Source organism: Gavialis gangeticus, unplaced genomic scaffold, assembly GCF_001723915.1.
Source record: "Gavialis gangeticus isolate Ggan-Ray unplaced genomic scaffold, GavGan_comp1, whole genome shotgun sequence".
In the NCBI taxonomy this organism is placed as follows: Eukaryota; Metazoa; Chordata; order Crocodylia; family Gavialidae; genus Gavialis; species Gavialis gangeticus.
In genome coordinates this window covers 28,631,441-28,651,918 of record NW_017728993.1, presented here as the reverse complement: position 1 = coordinate 28,651,918, position 20,478 = coordinate 28,631,441, and the positions used below count along the sequence as shown (strand labels likewise).

General features: G+C 41.4%; 1 protein-coding gene across 1 annotated transcript in view; it reads right to left on the bottom strand.

Annotated features, from left to right (window-relative positions):
• The window catches only part of ST6GALNAC3 (ST6 N-acetylgalactosaminide alpha-2,6-sialyltransferase 3), a 462,398-nt gene that overhangs the window by 46,069 nt on the left and 395,851 nt on the right, over positions 1-20,478 (bottom strand). The window lies entirely within an intron of this gene.

Sequence of the window (20,478 nt, the reverse complement as noted above, 5' to 3'; positions counted from 1 at the left end):
TAAAAGATGATTGGAGGACTTGGGATTCCCTTTCCGCACCAATCAGGCCCCAGAGACTCACCCCCCCCTTCCCATTCTGAAAACAGCTATAGGCTGAGAACTCTGCAGACACAAGTTACAGAAGACACTACATTTTGAAATGTTTTTATCTGATACCTCATGCAATGAAGGGTCAGATCTTCACCTGATAGGCCATTTTTGAAGCTTTTTGCAGCCATTCACTTGTGTTTGCTCACAGCTATAAACTGCTTTGTGTGACCAAATTAGGTGAAAATTCTCACTTCTGTCTGTGCCCATTAGTACCCAGGCTAGGTACAGTCACTGAAAAAGCCTGAGGTGGAATTGATCAAAGTTATGTAGTTTTGTATAAGTGGTGTAGTTTAGATTGGCAGCGAACAAAACACATTTACCTTTTGGTGGGTGGCAAACAAAACACAGGTTCACCTTTTTGGGGAGGGGAGGGAGAATCTTGGACCAGGTTATGCCATTTTTAAACCAGGCTCTGTGCCAAACTTCTGTTCTGTTATGGGTATAGACCAGTTTGTGATCACCGGTAAAGGTAAATGTCTGTACCTGGGACTCCCGAGTCACACAAACTGTAGTTCTTCATAGTTTACAATCTGGTCTGATGATCCTTTTCATTCTGAAGGACATTCAAACGTTTGAACAGTGCATAGGCAGAGGTAGATGCAGAGGGGGTTCAGTAACATGGCTGGACCCCCCTGTGGCTATATGCTGAATGCACAGTGAGCTCTTGGTGCACATTTGTATGTCAGTATAGCTCCTGCTGGGAGTTTGCATGTGCTGTGAGCTTTATGAGCTCACCAGCTGGTTGGCATGGCATTTGCCCAAAGTCCCTGCTTTCAAGCTGCTCCAGGACCTCCTACTGTTTACTTTTCCCTCCCCCTTCCCCCTCTTCCGCAAATTCAGCAGCAGGGAAAAGGAGGGGATGTGCTTCTGCCACCTGTCCTCTCCTTCTCTTGCTGCTGAATTCAAGGGTGGGGGAGGGGAGAGGGGAAATGCAAACAGTAGCAGGCTCTGGAGCTGCTTGAAAGCAGAGACTCTGGGCCGACCCTGTGCTGGTGATCTCATAGAGCTTGCAGTACATGTGGAACTGTGCTAACATGCATTCAGGATCACAGCAAGGGGCAATGGCCACATCCTCTTTGGCTATGCGTCACATACACAATGAACTCTCTTCATGCAGCCAAAGAAGGCATAGTTGCAACCCCATTGCCACGATCCTGGATCTGCCCATGTTCATGGGAATTCATTTCACACACTCCAAAAATGAAGCCACTTTGAGGTAGGATGGAGGAAAATGTTTAACAATGAAGCAATGGAATGAGGCAGTTTAGGGGTGGAAAGGGAAGAATTCTGTATTCAAGTAGGCCCTCCAACAGCCTGTGGTTCATGCTGACATAGTCTCTTACTGAACCATCTCCTAAAGCATCCTAAAATTTCCTTAGACCTTTCTTAGCCAAGTATTGACCAGGTCTGACTGTGCTCAGCTTCTGAGATCTGCTCAGATAACAACAATTCCGTGGAATGGCTGCAAAATTGTGATAAGAAGTTAAAATGTGAACAGAAACAAGCACTACAGAATACAGAAAAGTCCAAAAGGCCCACATGATGTGAAAATTATTCAGAACATAAAGATCCTCTTTTTCAATGCATACACATTGCAATCCATATAGAGAATACACAGATATACAACAGATTGTGATACATGGTGCCATAAAGGTCCTATTGCCTATCATTGCTTATCATCAGAGTTGCTCAGTTGGTAAGCAATGTCATCATGCAAAATCATGCTAATAAAAATGCTATACCACATAGCTTCCTCATGTTTCCTTTCCCTCGTGTATTCTCTCTCCATGTTCATATGAATCATAACTAGAGCCTGCAGCCCCCCTCTCCCACGGCTGTGTGTTGCACAGGAGGACCCAGGATTGGGGGGTGGCTGCCAGCACTGCCTCCATGATGGGGTTGGGGGGAAGAATCCTAGGGGCTGCACACTGCCAGTGCTGCCTTCATAGCAGAGATGGGAGGCTCCCAGGGGGCAACCCTGAAGCATATGGCTGGTAGTAGTATAACTAATGGGGGGGGGGGTCAGAGGGGCATCTGCCCCAGGTCCCAAGTTAGAAGGGCCACCAGAATCACTCCCCACCCCAGTGGAATCTGTGTCATGGCAACATACCGATGCCAGGAACTCCAAAACAGTCCTCATCTGCTTTTGTTTCTGCTGCTGCTGCTTTAAAAGCAAAACTGGGGCAGGCAGAGTATGTGGTTGTAGTGGCAGCAGCTCAAACAGGGCCCATTTTGGGGTTCCCAGAATGAGTAAGTCTGCTGCATCCCTCCCCTCTTTTGGAATTATGCAGCCCTACCCCTGCTCTTTGAACCCTGACCCCACCCTGCTCTCCCATGTGGTTTACCCTGGGTGGCAGCTCTGATTGCTATGCCAATGATGGCTGGTGCAGTGTGGCCTAGGAGCCACACACCAGAGTGGCATGCAGCCCCCAGCCACCGTGAAGTCAGACAGCCCTGATGTACAGAGTAAACTTGGTGCTATTTACTAATACTTATTAGGGGTGTGTGAAACAGGCCCTATTCGATTTGGATTTGGCCCGAATCAGGGGCAGTGATTCAATTCATTGATTCGGATCACTGTCCCTGATTTGATTTGGCTGAATACAAATCCGAAGATTTGATGCTGATTTGGAGATAGACGCAGCTTTAAATGTTTTTTTTTCACATACTTTGAGGTACCAGGTGTGGCTCATGAATGCTGCGATGCTGGGGTGGCCCACAGGAGTGCAGAGGGGCCCTCCATATACTTGGCAGCCCAGGAGGCACCAGTCACTGAGTTGGGAGGTGTGGGGCGCCCCCCGTCCACTCCCCGGTTGACCTGGAAGTGGACCAGAAGTGCTTCTGGCCCACTTCCAGGTCTGCTGCTGAGCGCGCTGGGGGGCGCCCCCATGCTCCTGTGAGACGCTCCATCCGCCCCAGCATCGCAGCATTCATGAGCTCCTGCTACCTAGAGGTATGTAGAAAAAACATTTAAAGCTGTGTCTATGTCCAAATCTCCAAATTTTTCCAAATCTCTCCGAATCGATTTGGAGGGTTCTGATTCAACTCAGAGAGATTAAAGAGACCTCTGATTTGATTCAGATTCAGAGATTTGGCCACCAAATCAGGCCAAATCTCCGCTGAATCGAATCTGGGACTGAAGCTTTGCACAGCCCTAATACTTATGCCACCACAGCATCAGACATAAATTAGCTCTTATGCTTAGATTAAGAAGTCACTGAGGTCTCACATACTGTGGTGTCACTCTTGTTGAATGCTGGATTTTTTAAAAAAATGGTGACACTGTAATACTGCTTTGTTCAGTTTGGCAGCTGAGCAGATATAAGAAATAAAAATTCACCTGGGAATAGAAGAGATGCAAATGAAAGGTATTCCTTAAAACAATTCATCAATAAATTCCAGAAATTGTTAGGGAACTAAAACTCTTGATAGTAGCTAATAATGACAAAATAAGGGTAGGTAGTTTTTTCAATCAAGATATCGGGACAGTTAGGTTCATCATAGACTTGCACGTGAACAGCCAGATTCACATGCAAGTGTGAACAGCCATCTTAAACAGTGAGATTTGCTTCTCTTGCAGGCCTTGAAATTACATTAAAAATACACAAAAGATTAGTTTGAAATATTTACTTTCCCTTCCTTACGAATCACTTGCCACTTGCTAGAATGCACAAAATACATATTTATAGCTCATCAAATTAAAGTGGCTGATGGAAGCCTGCGTGAAGGTTTTGTGCAGAGCACAGTTTGAAAAAGATCCCAGAGCTTACTTCAGCAGATCCTCAACCACCAAAGAGAAGGATTTTGTAAGCCTCAGCAAAAGAGTGTGTGAAGCTTTCCCATTCTGCCTTGAACAAGTCTTTATTTAATTCCCTAGGAATCTATCAAGGTTTTGTGAGGCAGTTTCTTGACAAACAGCTTATTTTGCTAGTGAAAATATTGGTCTGCATTCTTGCAGGAACACTCCAAAGCTACGATAGGCCCTTTCATAAAATCTCATTGGATGAATTTGCACCTGCTTTGTTGAGAAACCTCCTCCTTAGCTTAAACTGGTTAGTTAAATGCTTCTTAGAGTGTTTCTTAAGTTATGCAAGGTTAATTACCACCATTTAACTCAGGGGAAGGTAGACACACAAAGGGTTACCTTAGTTACTGATGAGGGAATCAAAGCCAGGCCTAAAGTTAATTAGTGCCAGCTTTAGCTTCTATTCTATTCTATTCTACTCCATGCTCAGTGGTCTACACTAATATGCTAGAGCTCAGATAGCTTTAAAGGGGTTTATTGCCTCACATACCCTGTGATTTTTTTGCCCATAGGAAATTGTGGAAACACGTATATTTGGGACAATAAGTAAACATTACACATTTTAATTACGGATGGTAAATGATTTCAAGAACAATCCAAGGCTGTCCAAACCAGCCTACTGTAATTCCATTTAGAGGAACCAAATCTTTTGCAGGCTTTGGTTCAGGCATATTGCATATCATAATGCAAACATATAATCACTGCAATATAATCACTTTGTAATGCCAGAATACTAGAAGTCCATTTCAGGAATACAAGTAGAAGATAGACCATGATCAGCTGCGTGAGGACATTCTTCAGTTCATCCAGCCGTAGCTTTTATGTGCAAACATATTCATATTAAAAGGAACAGTGGCTATAATCTCCCACAATGCAAATACTGCACAGTGTAATGGAATATTGCCAGCATGAGAGAAAGCTGCTAATAAGAAACCATTCCTCCCTAAGAAAATAATGGTGATAGCTTTTAAGTACTTTACCTGAACTATTTAACCTTGTTCAAAGATAACAGGGAGGTTGAGGGAGGAAAGAGATTTGACACTACTGTTAGCTGGAGTTTAACATTGCTGCATATGCGCACTCTGTTGCAGGTGGCTGATATGGAATGCAGCTAATACTGAAAATATAGTCTATCTTTGCTTTAGGAAAATAAACCATGGCTTTAATTAGCAGTCTACATTTTCCAAGATGCCAGGCAAAAACTAATGCCTAGGAGGTTTTTTACTTTATGCATCTTTCTGGCATTAAATTGTTCCATTGTAAAGAATACACGATTGTATGACCATATGGAGGGATACCTATAACCTTCAAAATTGTAAGCAGCAGCATGCACATTGAGTTGCCCCAAACTGTTCTAAGTTTCTCTCATACTATTTTGCAAGATTTTGGTTTTCTTTACATTTCTGCAATATTGTCCATCCAAGGATCTCAACACAAATGTTGAGATTCTAAGATTTGTTTCTGAACACAAATTAAGCTATACACATCTGTTAGTCAAGTACGTATTGTAAGACATTTATCTGAAAGCACAGATAAGCTAGTTAGCTTGTCCAAATGGATTAAGCCTGCTCTTACTGAAATCAACAGAATATTTATATTGACATCAATGGCATTGATTCAGGTGCTAAGTTAAATCTCACAAATCTCAGGGCCTGGAGACTAGGGCTGTGCGAAACAGCAACATCCTGCTTTGACTTCTGTTTCAACAGAACAGCGTTTCGTTTTGAGTTTCTTTAACTTTAAAAAACTCTGTTCCATTCTGTTTTGTCAAAACAGTTTCGCTGTTTTGACGTTTCACACATAGGCTATAATGGGGAAGCACAAAACAGCCTATAACTTTGTCATTTCTTGCCTGATTCCAATTTGCAGAGATGGTAGCCCCTTCTGAGGGTGTGAGGTCTGTCAAGTTTCAAGGAGATAGGTGTAGGGGTTTCTAGGATAGTGCACCTCAAGCTGCTGACAAGCAAGAGCCGGGGAGCAGAAGCAGCGTCCTGTGATCTGGCAGGCAGATAGGGGACCTGCACCCCAGGAGGAGTCTGGCAGAGCCCCTGCAACCCTCCTGGGGGTGTGGGTGGGCCCCTGATCTGCCTGCTGGATAACAGGAGACTGTTCCAGCTGCCTGGGACCCAGCGCTGAGGAACTGAACCCGGCTGCAGGAAACACGGTTCACAGTGCTGGGAAACTCAGCCTGGCTGGGGGAGACACTTTCCCCAGCCGGACTCCGTTCCCTTAGCCCACTGAGTTTGCCAGCACTGGGGATGGAGCCCGGCTGGGGGAGGCATCTCCCCCAGCTGGGCTGAGATCCCCAGCACTGGGAATGGAGCCTGGCAGCAGGAGGCGCTTCCTCCCACCGGGCTCAGTTCCCAGTGGCTCGCAGCCCCAGGGAACTCGGCCTGGTGGTGGGAGACAGAGAGCAGCACCAGTTCTGCTCACCGTCCGCCACCCGGCTGAGCTCCATGGGGCTGGCGGACCCGACTGGAGCGCAGCCTGGCGTTAGGAGGCAGGCAGAGCTGGCTGTGCTCCAATTGGCTTTGCCAGCCCCACGGAGCACAGCCTGGTGGCGGGAGGTGGGGAAAGCCAGGGCTGTGCTCCCTGCTGGGCTGAGCCGCATGGGGCCACAGAGCCACTCGGAGTGCAGCCCTGGCTCTCCCCTGCCTCCCTCCATCTGGCTGCTGCTTTGAAACTCAAAACGTTTCAAAACTTTTGAAACATTTCAATTGGCCTCATTTCATTCAGCACCACTGGAACTTACGCAGCTGTATAAAACCAGTATCTGCAGCAGACAGATCAGCTCTCCCAGCAAGCAACCACAGTAGTATTAGATAAAGTTTCTCACCAGTTGGTCACACAGGAGCTCATAATAGCTTGTTTGCCTATCCTGGGATAGAAATGAACAAACAACATCCATAACTTTATAAAGTATGCTGGTATGGTTGTACAATTGATCTTTCCTAGGGGTAAGTCTACACAGAATTCTAATAATTTCCACTATTAAAAGGCTATACAGTGTGTGCCTGTGCCTTATTTATATTATTGTAAGGACATATTAATTACACAACTTTCCATTTTCTACTGTCTATCATATTGAAGTAGATGGTTTGTATATTCAGTATGAGAGCGATGTATTTTACAAAAGCAATAATCAAATTCTACAGCAATGCAGAGTCCCCTGAAACATCAAGACAAGTTGGTATATTTGATGGCTCCCTACCGGGAAAAGTATATTTAATAATTTATCACAGATCTGCAGATTAACAGTTAAAATGAATGTTAAGATTTTTTGCAAATTATTCCAAACTTTAAACAATGGTTACACACATTTGCTGGAAAAAGTGGTACAACCAATATGAGAAGTTCATTGTCAATTGTTTGAGTATACAGAAAACATTGCCTTCTCCTAAATGTGCTATGAGGCTTTTAAAGTATAGAATTTCAAACAAGATTAAATACAGTCAAACCTTCTTTCATTGTGTTTCACTGAGTTGGTCACCCAAAGGGACTTTGCTCTCAGCTTCAACTGCATGAGAGCTTGAAATACAGGAGGGGTTGATCACTCAGAGCTGTACGCTTCATTGACACAAACTCTATAAGGAATTGTTTCCTCAGCCATGCATGTGTGTACCTCCCACGGATGTTATATGCATGTGTCTATTAGAAAACAGACTTCAAAAGTATTGTCATGTCACAAAATCATAGACCTGAGAGAGCAAAAGGACCCTGCAGTGTTCCACTCCTCTTTTCAAGCCAAGGCAGAATTTCTTATAGTAAATCTGCAGTACATTCTGCATATAACATCAGTCTGCATTTGTTTCATGTCCTCTAGCTCTTCCAAAATTTCCTTTCAATAAAGGGTGAATACAATTCAGAACAACTGAAATCAACTACTGTAGAAAGGACAAGTAACCAGTCTTCAAGGTCCAAAGGAAAATGAACATTCTTTTTTCCGTATGATTTATATATGGGATTATACCAGTGAAATTTTAATATTTTAATTTGGGTCAAAGCAGCATGAATTAGTCAGCCTTAATTACTCCAGCCCTTCTACATGAAGACCCATTGAAAGAACAAGGTCCACGCAGTCTTATTTCCAGCTCCTCTAGAAAGTTATGAAGTACTAGCCACGACTACATGAGACACTGAATGTGCAGTCATTACCATGCACTAGTGCTGAGTTACTGTGCACTAGTGCTGATGAATGTCTTTTTTTTGATACTACTACACAGTAGCGTCACGTCAAGGTTGTTACCATGCAATGCTATTGAGCAGTACTATTGGGTTACTACGCAGTCCGTGTCTCATGTAGATGTGGCCACTGCTGAGTGAAGCACTGGTTAATGTAACATTGCAAATATTACTTTGGCATTGAGCAGAAATTCTTTTACAACTTTCTTGTTAATAGTTTTGAAACTTCCACCCCCCCCCTGCTTTTCCCAAACCAATCTAGATACATCCTGAAGCTCTATAGCAATTACACTACAGAAGAAATAAGGGGCAGAGAGGTGAACTATAATAGACCAGATATTAAAAAAGAAAGCTAGAAAAAAGTTTCTAAACACTGACACACTAGAATATTAGTCACTTGTATCTTTTGGAATAGAAGATTAGACAAGAGCAAGAAAAGAAAATGGAAAAAAAACCCTCCAAGCCTTAAAACCTGTTGGTTGGCAGAAATGAAGGCATATGATAGTTTTAAAGAAGACCCTGTATTTATTTGCTGAGTCATTTTACATCTTTTGTGACATCTGCCAAAAACCTTCAGTCGAAGTAATCCATGCATAGGTCATGGCATCTCCATTGGAACATGTCATCTGTATACTGTGGAATCATTAGTAGCTGCCCATGACACTAAGCCTAAGAAGCAGGTTAGAATTGGGTCTGAATAGAGATGTGACTGATGGGTCTTTTATAAGCCAAAGAAATCTGTACACTGAGTGTCTCAGGAGGTTAATATTTCAACTTCTCTTGGAACATTCACTTCTCCACTGGCCCTCATTGCAGTATAGTGCCACGTATTGTAACTGCAGCAGGTAAAGGGAACCATCGATTAGAGATCAGCATCAGACAACTAACTTTTCAGGACATAATTCAAAGGAAAGTCAAATTTCCCTGTCTATATTCAGCTACCTGAAAACTAGGCTTAAAGATAGGATGACAGCTCTGAATTTATCTTCTCTCTGTTATCTAAGCATAGTTCTATGACTGGTATGCTAGACATAATGCAAAGTTGTCACTGCATGAGTTCAGGATACTAATGCCTTACAATGACCCCTGGAGGCAAACCAACCTCAGACACAATGAAATAAACTAACTAATGTTGATTAAAAAAAAAAAGACCCTATGAAGTCTAATTGCCAAATAACTGACATCTCCATTCAGTCTGTCCAGAGCTCTTAATACCTAAGAAACAAAATGTTTCATTTATCACTGTTTACTGACCCTGCTCTCACAGGTCTCAGAGCTTGGACCAACTGCAGTAACCACCCACTCCATATTCTTAAGATCTGTCTTTTTCTCATGCCATCTGTTCCTTGTCCCAGGCTAATCATGATATATTGGTTGAAACAATTGTTACTTATTATAAATTCTGCTTCTAATATTTTATTCTGGATTTCATCAGTATCAAAACTGTGAAGTTATTGTCTCTCAGTACATAGCAGAAGCTCTACACTGCAGCATAATCAAACTACTCCATATGCTATTATAATTTCTTGTTCAATGTTTGGAGAAAATTACTTTGCGATTTTGCACTACTGTCATGTGCAAAGGCATACCCTTCAAACCTCTGGCTGCCTCAACGCTAACTGAAAATGCCCTAAGATCGGATATGAGAGGAGAATGTTTCCAGAGGGGATCTCACCAGCACTAAGGCACCAATGGCAGGTTACTAAACATCATTTGTGGCAACACACAGGCTTGGTAAAGAGACCTGACAGGTATCACACACAACGAATGACTGTTTTCCTCTTTGGGTTAGGTTCTCCTGTGAACAAATTCATGGAATTAACATGGAAAATTAGCCAAGGGGTAACCCACCCCCACCTTAAAAAAACAAAAAACATTGTACAAGATTTATGAAACCTTTAGACTATTTGTTGAAAACCTTCCCTTGTATTTTGGTCAGATATTAAAGCAACAGAATAAAAAGGTTCATGTTCAGAAAAGAAAAATGTTCAAAGCAATTTTTTTTTCTGTACCTCTACCTCTGCTTACATGTGGGGAAAAAACCCGCTGTGATAATGTATACTACAAGCCAGGAAGGTGACAAGGGAGGTGTTGTTTTTAAAAATGTTCTCCTGTTTTACTCCAGGTGATACATACTGTTAAATGCTAAAGGCTAAAACACTAAAGGGACAGTTTAGTAGTGTATCCTATATCATATGTATGTAAGAGAGTCAGTATCATAAGAGACCTGGTTAAAAAAAGGGTAACCACACTAGAATATCAGTTTGGAAGTAAAAAAGTAAAATACTGGAGGGCAATGTGTTTGTCTACCCAACTTTTAGAACAGTAAGTAATTGTGGAAAACTATGACCAGCCTGTTAGCAAATCACACCAGACAAAAAAACCCCAAAAACTTCAGTAGCTTTTTTGCTCACAGGAAAAAGCATCTTAGTTTGCATTTGTATGGTAAGGAAATATTCCCAGTCCTCTTCTGGTTTGGAATAAAGCTTAATGGAGGTGAAGCATTCAACCAACATCACTAACACACACTTCCGCAAAAAGAGAGGAAAAAAAGGAAACAGTTCTCTGGGTATTATTCCAAGCTTGTGATGTTATCATCCTGGATGGAAGATCTGTATAGTGCAAGAAAGAAATGCCTTGACTTTTAGAACAAAACTTGTAGGGCTGTACATTTATGATTTTGATCAGAAAGAACTGGGGCATACTTTTAACTGAATAGACAAAACACAAATGTCACAGACACTCTTTTTGCTAGGATAAAATCAAGATTTGTTGTTCTCATCCAATGACACCAGGAGTTTCAGTCCTATCTAGGCAGATAAGCTACAGTCCAAATAGTGGTAACATCAGGTAGATTCTGTTTCTGCTCTACTTGAATTAACTGTCTGAAAAAAATCATGACAACGTAGTTCAAGGTTTTGGATACATCTGTATTAACTTTGTTGGTTCATTTTCATATGTAACTTGTACACAGCTTTAATCGGACCTTTATCAGTGACTGGGCTGTTTTGATATGCATGAGGCACAAAATTAGTGATACTTGGAATGCTGGGGCCTGATTTCCCTAATTTTTTTTACATCAAGAGCAAGCACGCAGAATCATGCAGCTTAAAAAAATGTTTTTGATGCTAATAGCACAAATGAGAAAATATGGTTCTAATCAACATGACTCAGGATTGAACATTAGACCCCGCATTACCCACTTACTTAATGCTGTTTCTGGTGAGAACTGTGATACCCAATGGTATAACATAACCTGACATAATAAATAACATCCATAGTAAACAGAACAGGTTGATGGCAAGGCTACTAAATGCTGTCCTTTTATTGTGTGATGGTAGCTTTAGATCTATCTGAAGAGAAGTTACTTGCTCCAGGTTTGTTTAAAAGTAGTCAGGTCTGCAGAATCCAACTGGAGCACTCAGAAAGAGATTGTGCCTGTCAGAAAGCAGCATTAATCAAGTTGGACCTGGTAACAGGAAGGCATTATTTAAGAAGAGCATTAACATGTTGTTTTGAACTTGCCATTCTGATTTGTCTGGGAGCTTTCTCTTCATTTGTCTTGAAAAAGCTTACCAGGGACAAACAGAGACCTTTTTGGGATGTCTTGTCACATAAAAAGGCTTTATCTTACTGTCCACCCAGTTTGCTAAATAAGCGACCTGTCATACGTCTATTAATTCACTCAGGCCAAGGCTGAGATTCATTTTGAAGCTCATATTTCAGCATTTTTCTCCTTGAATTTATTGAGCTTGTTGTATACAAACACAACACAGTCTGTCACAGACGGGAAAACAACTTAAAAAATAAAGAGAGGGGGAAAAGATCTGTCATACACTTTAGGCTGTTTTTTTTTTTCCCTTCCAGTTCAAACAAGTGATTATTTTTTTGCGGCAGAGACTGGTACAATACCTCATCCATTTCAAAAGAAAAACTGCTTTATAAACTCATGGAAAACTGTTATTTTATACAGCTACTTGCAGATATGATCCTCTGACAAGCAGCACTCATTAAAAGAGCATCAGCTGGCTCAAGCGGTAGTCTTGGTTGTTATTGAAGTAAGTCAGCCTCTTGGGGATTTTAACACCATTTGTTCTACAAACACAGTCTCGCTCTGTCCAGCTGTAAAGAAATTCCAATTTCAAAATAAATCTTTTGTAATGGGCTCAAGGAAATATTTGGTACAGGAGGATTGAGCAGTTTTCTATTATACAGGCATTCTATTCATATCCAAGATGATTCTGCCTTGATAAACGAACAGTGACATGGTTGGCAAAGCTGGAATTTGAAGTAATGGTTCATTAATGCAACTGTGCACTAAGTAATGTACTTCTGTGTTAGCATTCTGCTGGGTTTCCCAACCTCACTGTAATGCTCTTTTTTCTTCCCCCTTTTTATGCTTAAAAATGCCCCGGCACTTCTATCAATACATTAGTTTGAAAAGTGTCATTGTGGGCCTGGAACAGTAGTGTGCGTAAGTAGCTGTGCACTGATGATACATGCGCTGGTTGATGCATTCTGGTGCCGAGAGTTCAGTCTCCTGTAGAGATTCCAAATTATGATACGATTGCAGTGAGTTTATAGACTTTTCTCATGCTGGGATGGAGATGGTCTGAGGAACTAAATCCACAGAACAGAGCAACACACTCATACCACATGCCTGGTTCTTCCCACTGCACATAGTGCTTATCTGATTTCTCTTTAGAGGAATGTGGAGAATTGCAATGGGTGGGCTAGAGGAACAAGATTATCCAGGCCCTTTCCTTCCTCTCAAGGGCCAAGCTCTTCTACAGAAACTTCCAGCACTCTCCCCTCTTCTTATTTTGTAAATGTATTCTATTGTCACAAGGCTTTTAGCTGCTAAGGGAACCTATTTTTAGAGCCATTCTGCTCATAAATCCCCCAAATCTGTGCTGTTAGTGCATACATATGGGTATATAATAATGATATTTTGAATTTGGAAAAGTACAGTGGTTGCACCCAGGTTAGGAGGGTGCATGCTACTTTGAGGAATTATATCTGAAAAAGTCATGCTCTGTAATATCTTTCCATTCACCTCCAGACAGCACAAGGCACCCATATGACTTAGTTTCACTTCTTCAATGAAGCTAATTAAGCCATCATTGTGCTACCAAAGAGGAAAAATAGGTTTTCAATAAAATTTTGTAGTATCCTATTTAAATACTATAACACTTGTCAGCAAGAATTGCTGCTACTTGGATACGTTATATAATGTTATTGTATAAAGAACTAAAAAATGCACGTGTAATTGTTCGAAACATATTTCATTAGATTTTAATATGTGGGATGATGTGACTCATGCAGTAGAAGGTGACCTCTCTCTTGCTGCCCCAGGACATTCTTGGAAATGAGATTTTCAATTCAGTGGGAGTCACATAGTAATGTATTTTAAATTACTAAGGACCAGTTCCTTTGACACACTTTTTCCAACTAGTTCATATTCTCTGACCTCTCTCTCTACATGTGGTTATATACAGTATGTAGATCCTTTCTTATCCAAGTAGTTTACCATATCTGACACAGGAAAATCATGAAGGAAATCTCTAAGGCAATTATGTTTGAATTAAAAAGCTGTAAGGAGCTGTCAAATACATTCTGGTCAGCGCTGCATGAAATGTTTGCAATACAATGTGAAGTTATGGAACAGCTCACCTCAGCTGGGAGTTTGTTAAAAATACAGAAATCTCTGATCAAATTTACTTCCATCTTTGCACAGATTCTCATGTCCCCTTACCTTACAGAGGATCACGACACTCAGCAGAGCTCCCTTGCTTGTGTGCTACAGATGGGATTTCATCCCTGCTCCACAACTGGGTAGCATGGCTAAGAAATATCTGCTGCAATCACTGCTCTTTGCCTCTGTTCCTTGCTATAACAAACCTGCTCCATTAACTGAGGACTATCCCAGACCTTATCTGTCTTTATTGCTTAGATATTTTTAGGGTACCAATTGTCATAATGTACACGACTACTGCTCAAATTGTGAAACATGTAAAGGTACACTTGTAACTAATTTAGTTGTTGGGCTAAGATCATGTATGTTTGATGATAATCCCAGTAGTCCCAGCCTACCCTAGGGAGCCTCTGTTCCATCAGTTTGGCTTTTGATGTATGATTACAACAGATTAAAATATTTACTGATTTGCAAGCATTAAGGGTACACTTGAGAACCTCTTGTTCCAAGCCCAGAGTTCGATATCAGGACTTGCCTGTTGGCACATTCCAAGCAAGAGCAATTTAAACACCAAAAATGGACATGCTTTTATTGATCTGGTTTTGTCTGTTGTTCAAGATGCAGTTTCATTCCCCTCTACTTATACAGCTCACTTGCCAGGCCTTACATTGAAGGCCACTGAACTACAGAACAAATTGATTTCCTATTTGTATCCAACAGCACTCATGGCTATATAATATTTAGTAATGTCTGTTAAATATTTCATAGAATTATCAAAAGAAACAAAAAAAGAGATCCTGTCTATGATGTAAGCACATTGGTTGGTTCCCTGGGAGGGTCACATCTTGATTAAGCAGAATGTCAGGAGTATTGATAGCATCTTCTCAGTATTCTGAGAAGCTGCCATCAATAAAGCCCTAACAGAGCACAGCGACTTCGATGCAATTTTTATTAATCATGAAAAAGTATTTACGGTCAGAACTGAAGTACACTGTACACAAACATGAACTCTTTCTTCTCACATCCAAATTACAATCTCCTTTCATTTTATAGGAATTGAAGTCTAAAATGGAAGTCAGCTCACATGAATCTTCCTGCTGCAAACCATTATTGTTACCAGAAATCTTCAAGGAAAATCAAAACAAAGCTCCCAGGCAAATCAAAATGACAAGTTCAAAATAGAAGCATGTTAACACTTAAAGGGTGGGGCGGGGGGAGTTTATTTTCTTTGCCAATTTGAAACTTATTAAAACACTTCTGACAAGCACAACCATGTTATGAATGCTACTCCCTAAATCTACATTCCTAATTGTTTTACATGACACTGTGACAAGGAAATACCGTAGGATGGAGCTTTCAAACAGATTTCCTTACTTCTAATATTACTTCTAATTTCCTTACTTCTAATATCCATAATTTACTGAAATATAAAGATGACCCCCCTCCCCACCCAATCACCATGGGAAAAAAGCTCCTTATCTTATATTTGCACACAAGAAAACCTTGTTAAACACATTGTCTATCATTAAACTGCTGCCAAAAGCAGCATGTAATTAGTAATGGAAACCAAATATGATGTTGATTAAATGCAGCCAATATGCAGCATGACTATGAAACACATGGTTCATATTGGGCAAACATATTGATGGACACCTGCCACAAGAATTGATTGCTGCAGCCGATCTGAGTGAGATATACGGTAGCACCCATTGTGCTCAATCCGCCACAACACCAACTCTTTTTCAAGTCATGATGAGCCACTTCACTGAATATATTTTGTCATCTTCTTCATTCCCACAGCTGAGCTGTGCCTTTCCGCCTTTCCTTCCCGTTTTCACTGATTCCTGTTTCTTCAACAGTCTTAAATGTCTGGCAAACATCACGGAAGAGGGCCCCAAACAGTTCACCCAGAATCTCTCTGTCACCCCTTCTCAGCTTGCCACATATGATTAGTGTGGCCCTGCCCTGCAGGTGGTAGAGCTGGACCAGACTGTCCTGTACCTCATCTGCATATAAATATTCGGAGGATCCCAGGACTTGTAACAAGACCACTCAATTCCAGTCATTAGTTGGGAGTTAATTAGCACATGGATCCTTTGTGGGAGGTATCTGGAGTACACACATGTACTGAGCAGTGCTGAGCTGTGGGCGCATCATGGTCTGAAATGCTGTCGACTCTGCTGGAGCACAGCTCAATGAGCTATATGGCAAATCATGAACCTTGTGGATTAATATCATACATAAGTAGGTACAAAAATGCTGATTAAAAGTATATTTATAGAGTATCTGTGCTAAAATTTGTACCAGGTTCAAAAAGGTAAAATAAATCAATTCTGGAAGAACTAGGGCTATGGATACCCATAGCACAAAGTCAATGTTTTCAAATATACCCCTTATTTCCATGTGATTAGGGAGAGCAGGGTCTGACAGTAAGAAAGGCGGGAAAGGGCTGCAGCAGGAAGTTGGGGGGCAGAGGGCAAGGGGGCCATAACTGACTTCCCCAGATTTATTTTCCTTGCTGTAGTAGTGGGAGGGGGACAAATTCAGGGCAAACCTCCAATAATTAGATTCTATACCTGGAAAATTATAACAAATTTATAGATTTTCCATATATACAATTTAATTATTTGGGCATTGTCCTATGTTCAGGACTGTCTTATATTCAAATAAATATGATAAATGCAGAAGAGGAGGACACCAGATTAGCCTCATTAAAGGGAAAATTCTCTTCTCTGATTTGCATTCCAGATTTCTGCTGCAAGTTCTACCTGCACAAGAGAGTACAGAATAGGAAAGACGGATGACTCCATGGACAGCTCTGCAGGGCAGTCAGAGGGGAGAAATGTTACTTCTGCAGATCGGTGCTGTTTAGTGTAGGCCAGATGGAAGGGTTTTGCTCGTATAAGTCTTTAGGAAGTCTTGCAACCTGCATAGATATAATGCAAGGAAGAATGCCTTTTGCTAGAGGAAACACTTTCTGATATTTATTCCAACTGCAAAACTTGCTTTTTCTATAAACTCTGTTTTTCCAATCCTATGGGATGTTGAGGGCCTCCTGAGACATAAGCAGCAGCCTCAGTGCACTCAACTCTTTTCAGGAGACTCTCAGCTCACCCCAAGTTTGGATTCTTAATGAAGAGAGGAAAAAGACACTGCAAAATGCAAGAAAAAATTGCATATGTTATATTAGGCTTTCTGTGAACAGAAGATAGAAGTCTTTAGCACATGCTCTCAGGAAAGCACAGTCAGTGAGGTGCAGAGTTCCTAATTAGGGGAGAAAAAGTCATAAGAACTCTGCTGCATTTTAGATATAATTCCTGTATCAATCCAAGGGCAAACATTTCAGAATGAAACCAACACATTTAATTGGCTTGTTTTTATTTTTGCAAGCAGAAGTCCTAGGAAGATGTACATGTTCCAGTTTCGTTTCATATCTTAGCTCTAACCTAAAAAGTTTAACATTCAGAGAGTCACTTTATCTGTCAAAAATGGAGGCAGTTGGCAAATGTAGTTCACAAAGGTGGAGATTAATTACCCAGGTGTATTAATTGTTGCTGTTTTTCTGTGTTGATTACATCATGACCTAAGCAGCCATTAGTTTTTCCTCCCTTACATTCAAGAAGAGAACTCCTGAGGGTTTTGTATCTTTTATCCCTGACTTGTGAAAGAGGAAAAAAATTCTAAAGGTGACTCTAGGCTCCGTGAGGCGATGGATCATGGCTCTGCCCCGGCTCTGGACCACGCTGTCACCGCCGCAAGATCCCAGCCCTGACTCTGGAACAACTCCCCCCTCACCTGCATACCCTGCCAGTGCTGCTGGGGCCAGTATCCATGGAAACCCTGGCCCACACTGTGACAGCCACTGCTGGTGGGGTCTCCAAGGGGCCACAGTGATGTAGCCAGGGGCTGCTGGGAAATGGAGTCCAGACACTGGCCAAGATCCACCATTTTGCCCACCCCTACACTAGGCTCTCTTTATCTATCTGCACTCTGGATTCTTTACATGTTCTGCAGTGAACAGAAGTTTAACATTTTAATCAATTTTTATGAGAAGATTTAAATCCAACAGACCAAAACATATAATTATTCATTTTAATAATTACTTATAATATTTAAGCATAGGTACTTTTTGTAAAATAATTTCTTGGTGCTGTATGTGTGTGTCCTTGTAATTTCGTCTTAGATATATTAAGACAGATCTGCATGGTACCTGCCAAAACTGCACTGTAGCAATGTTATCAAGAAAAATAACTAAAAGGACATTGTACAAAATAGACCTTTCTTTCTGCTTGTAGTTGCTGAATATTTCTCACTGAAAGTCCATTCTGTACTGTCTATCTATCTATCTATCTATCTATCTATAAATGTATGTTCAGTATCATAGGAGAGACAGAAATATGGTTTGCTATAAAAGAACAGTGTATTAGTCAGTGCCTCTACAACTGATGACATGTCAATACTGCCTTTAGCACCTTAGGAGAGACAAGCTTTTCACTTTGCTCCACAGCATTTAGAAAACATCTTTTATTACAGCTGAATTCATTAAAGAAATCCAGGTATTGGTGTTGACTAATATTAGCACAAAATTTTCCACAGGAGGCTAGATGAAGAGAATGTGCACTGAATCCATGACTAAGTGCAGAGGTAGGCAAGAATGAACTTCCTGGACTCAGGGAAATGCCAGTATAGAACAGGGGGCAGATGTTAAAGTGGAGGCAAGTTTGTTCTGGGCCCTACGGCAGCCTGACCAAACTTGTGTTGGAACCAACAAGACCCCTTCCACTGGCTTAAGTGGCTGTTGGATCCAACTGTAGGACATAGACAAGTCTATTGTAAAGTTGCACACATTAAAGTTGCCCTAAGCAGCCATGAGTTTCTTCTCCCTTACAATTAAGCATATTCTCAATTTTAGTGTGGACTAAAACAATACATGATACAAAACAGTAGTACACTTACTATCAATGGACCTGGAGGCATTTTGCTAAAGCAAGCCACCATTTTCACCCACACTTTGTCAATGGGAGGAAACAAAGTACAGAGCAATGTGCCCAAGATACAGTAAATCAGGTGGCAGAGTTGGAAAGAAAACCCAGGAATATTGATTCCAGGTATAGTGCGATCCCATATCTTCTGCCCTATGCCATTGAACAGACATCTCATTTGATGCTGTCCTGATTGTCCCATGTTTTAAATCAGAGCAAAATGGGAGTGGCACAGGAGTATACAATATGCAAGCCTGTGCTAATGAGGTTGTCTTGCTTTCAGTTTGGGACCTAGTGCAGCATATCTCTAGATAGCGCTGGTTTGCTCAGAATAGACACACCTACTGAGCATATCTGTAACCTCAGAGGGCCATGCTAGGGAGTGCCACAGTGAAGCACAGAACATCCACTCTGCGTGTGCACTATATCCCAGTACAGATACCAACATGCCTGCCTTAGTATGGCACTGATCACATGCTAATAAGCACACCAGACAGCCAGTGCAAAACAGGCATGTCATGCTTCACTGAAGCACTCTCTACATGTTCTGGAGGCAATATAGATGTGCCCTTTGTGTCTTTACATAAGCTATGAGGTGTAGATAAACAGTTATCTGATACGGGAAAAGTGTAAGAACCGTTCACGTTCTTTTGTTTATTGTGCCAACGGACAAAATATTACCAGCTATCGTGTTCCAACGACATACCTGATTAAAAATGATGTTTGCCTACCAGGCACTATAGCCACAAACTCTAAGCAGTGCAAACATACATTGCTATCTCTCAAGGCCCCAGGGGAGAAGAAGGGACAAGGGGGCAGCGGCCATCTTGGCTGCCAGCTGTCTTCTGTGTGGTCCTGCCCCTAGTCACTGATTGGCAGAGAGATCCTGGGGGGAGGAGGCTTGAGAGGCGGCTGCCATCTTGGCTGCCTTCCCCGCCTGGGCAGGCTGCAAGACAGTGAGGATCGCTAGCTCCCACTGGGGAGCCAGCATTTCCTTTTTATTAACTTTTTAAAGTTGATTTTGCGGACAATCCTGGATTGCATGGTTTCCACTAAATCTGCAAAATCGCAAATTAAGTAGGTCCCTAAGTATAAGCAGACAGACTGAGCAATTCAGACCTGCCACAATTTGTAATGGCATAGTAAGTGAAATGGAGTGGAAATATAAGACCACAAACATGTCACCATATTAGCAATCAACAAGGTCACATTTTCCATTAGGCATGTACAATTATTTCCATACAAAATTTAACACATATGAGTGAATGAGATATTCAGCACAGTTACACCCCTGCTGTTTTGCACATTTGAGAATATCTTAAATACAAATACACATGTATACACTGGATAGTTTTGCATATAATTTAGGCTTACATTATTATTTGGAAACCTATGTCTAAAGCAAGAGGCTGAATTTTACAGCAAAAAATGCCTGTTGAAGAAAATGAAAGCAAAACTAAACAAAACACACAAAGCAGTGACAATTTAATGAGACTACAATTTGAAAAGCTTGCTCAACTATTGCAGGGGGTTCCTGGAAGCTGTTAAGTGGTCACCTTCTTGGCTTTCCTTAGTGCTAGATGAGTTTAGCCAGCTGTGACTCCTGGGTCTCTACTTTAAATAATGACTTGCATATATTTCTAAAAAACAAGCTTTTGCCTTTGGTATACTGCACATTGCCACAGCTGTAATATATTACTCCAAATGTACATTAGAGTTTGCAA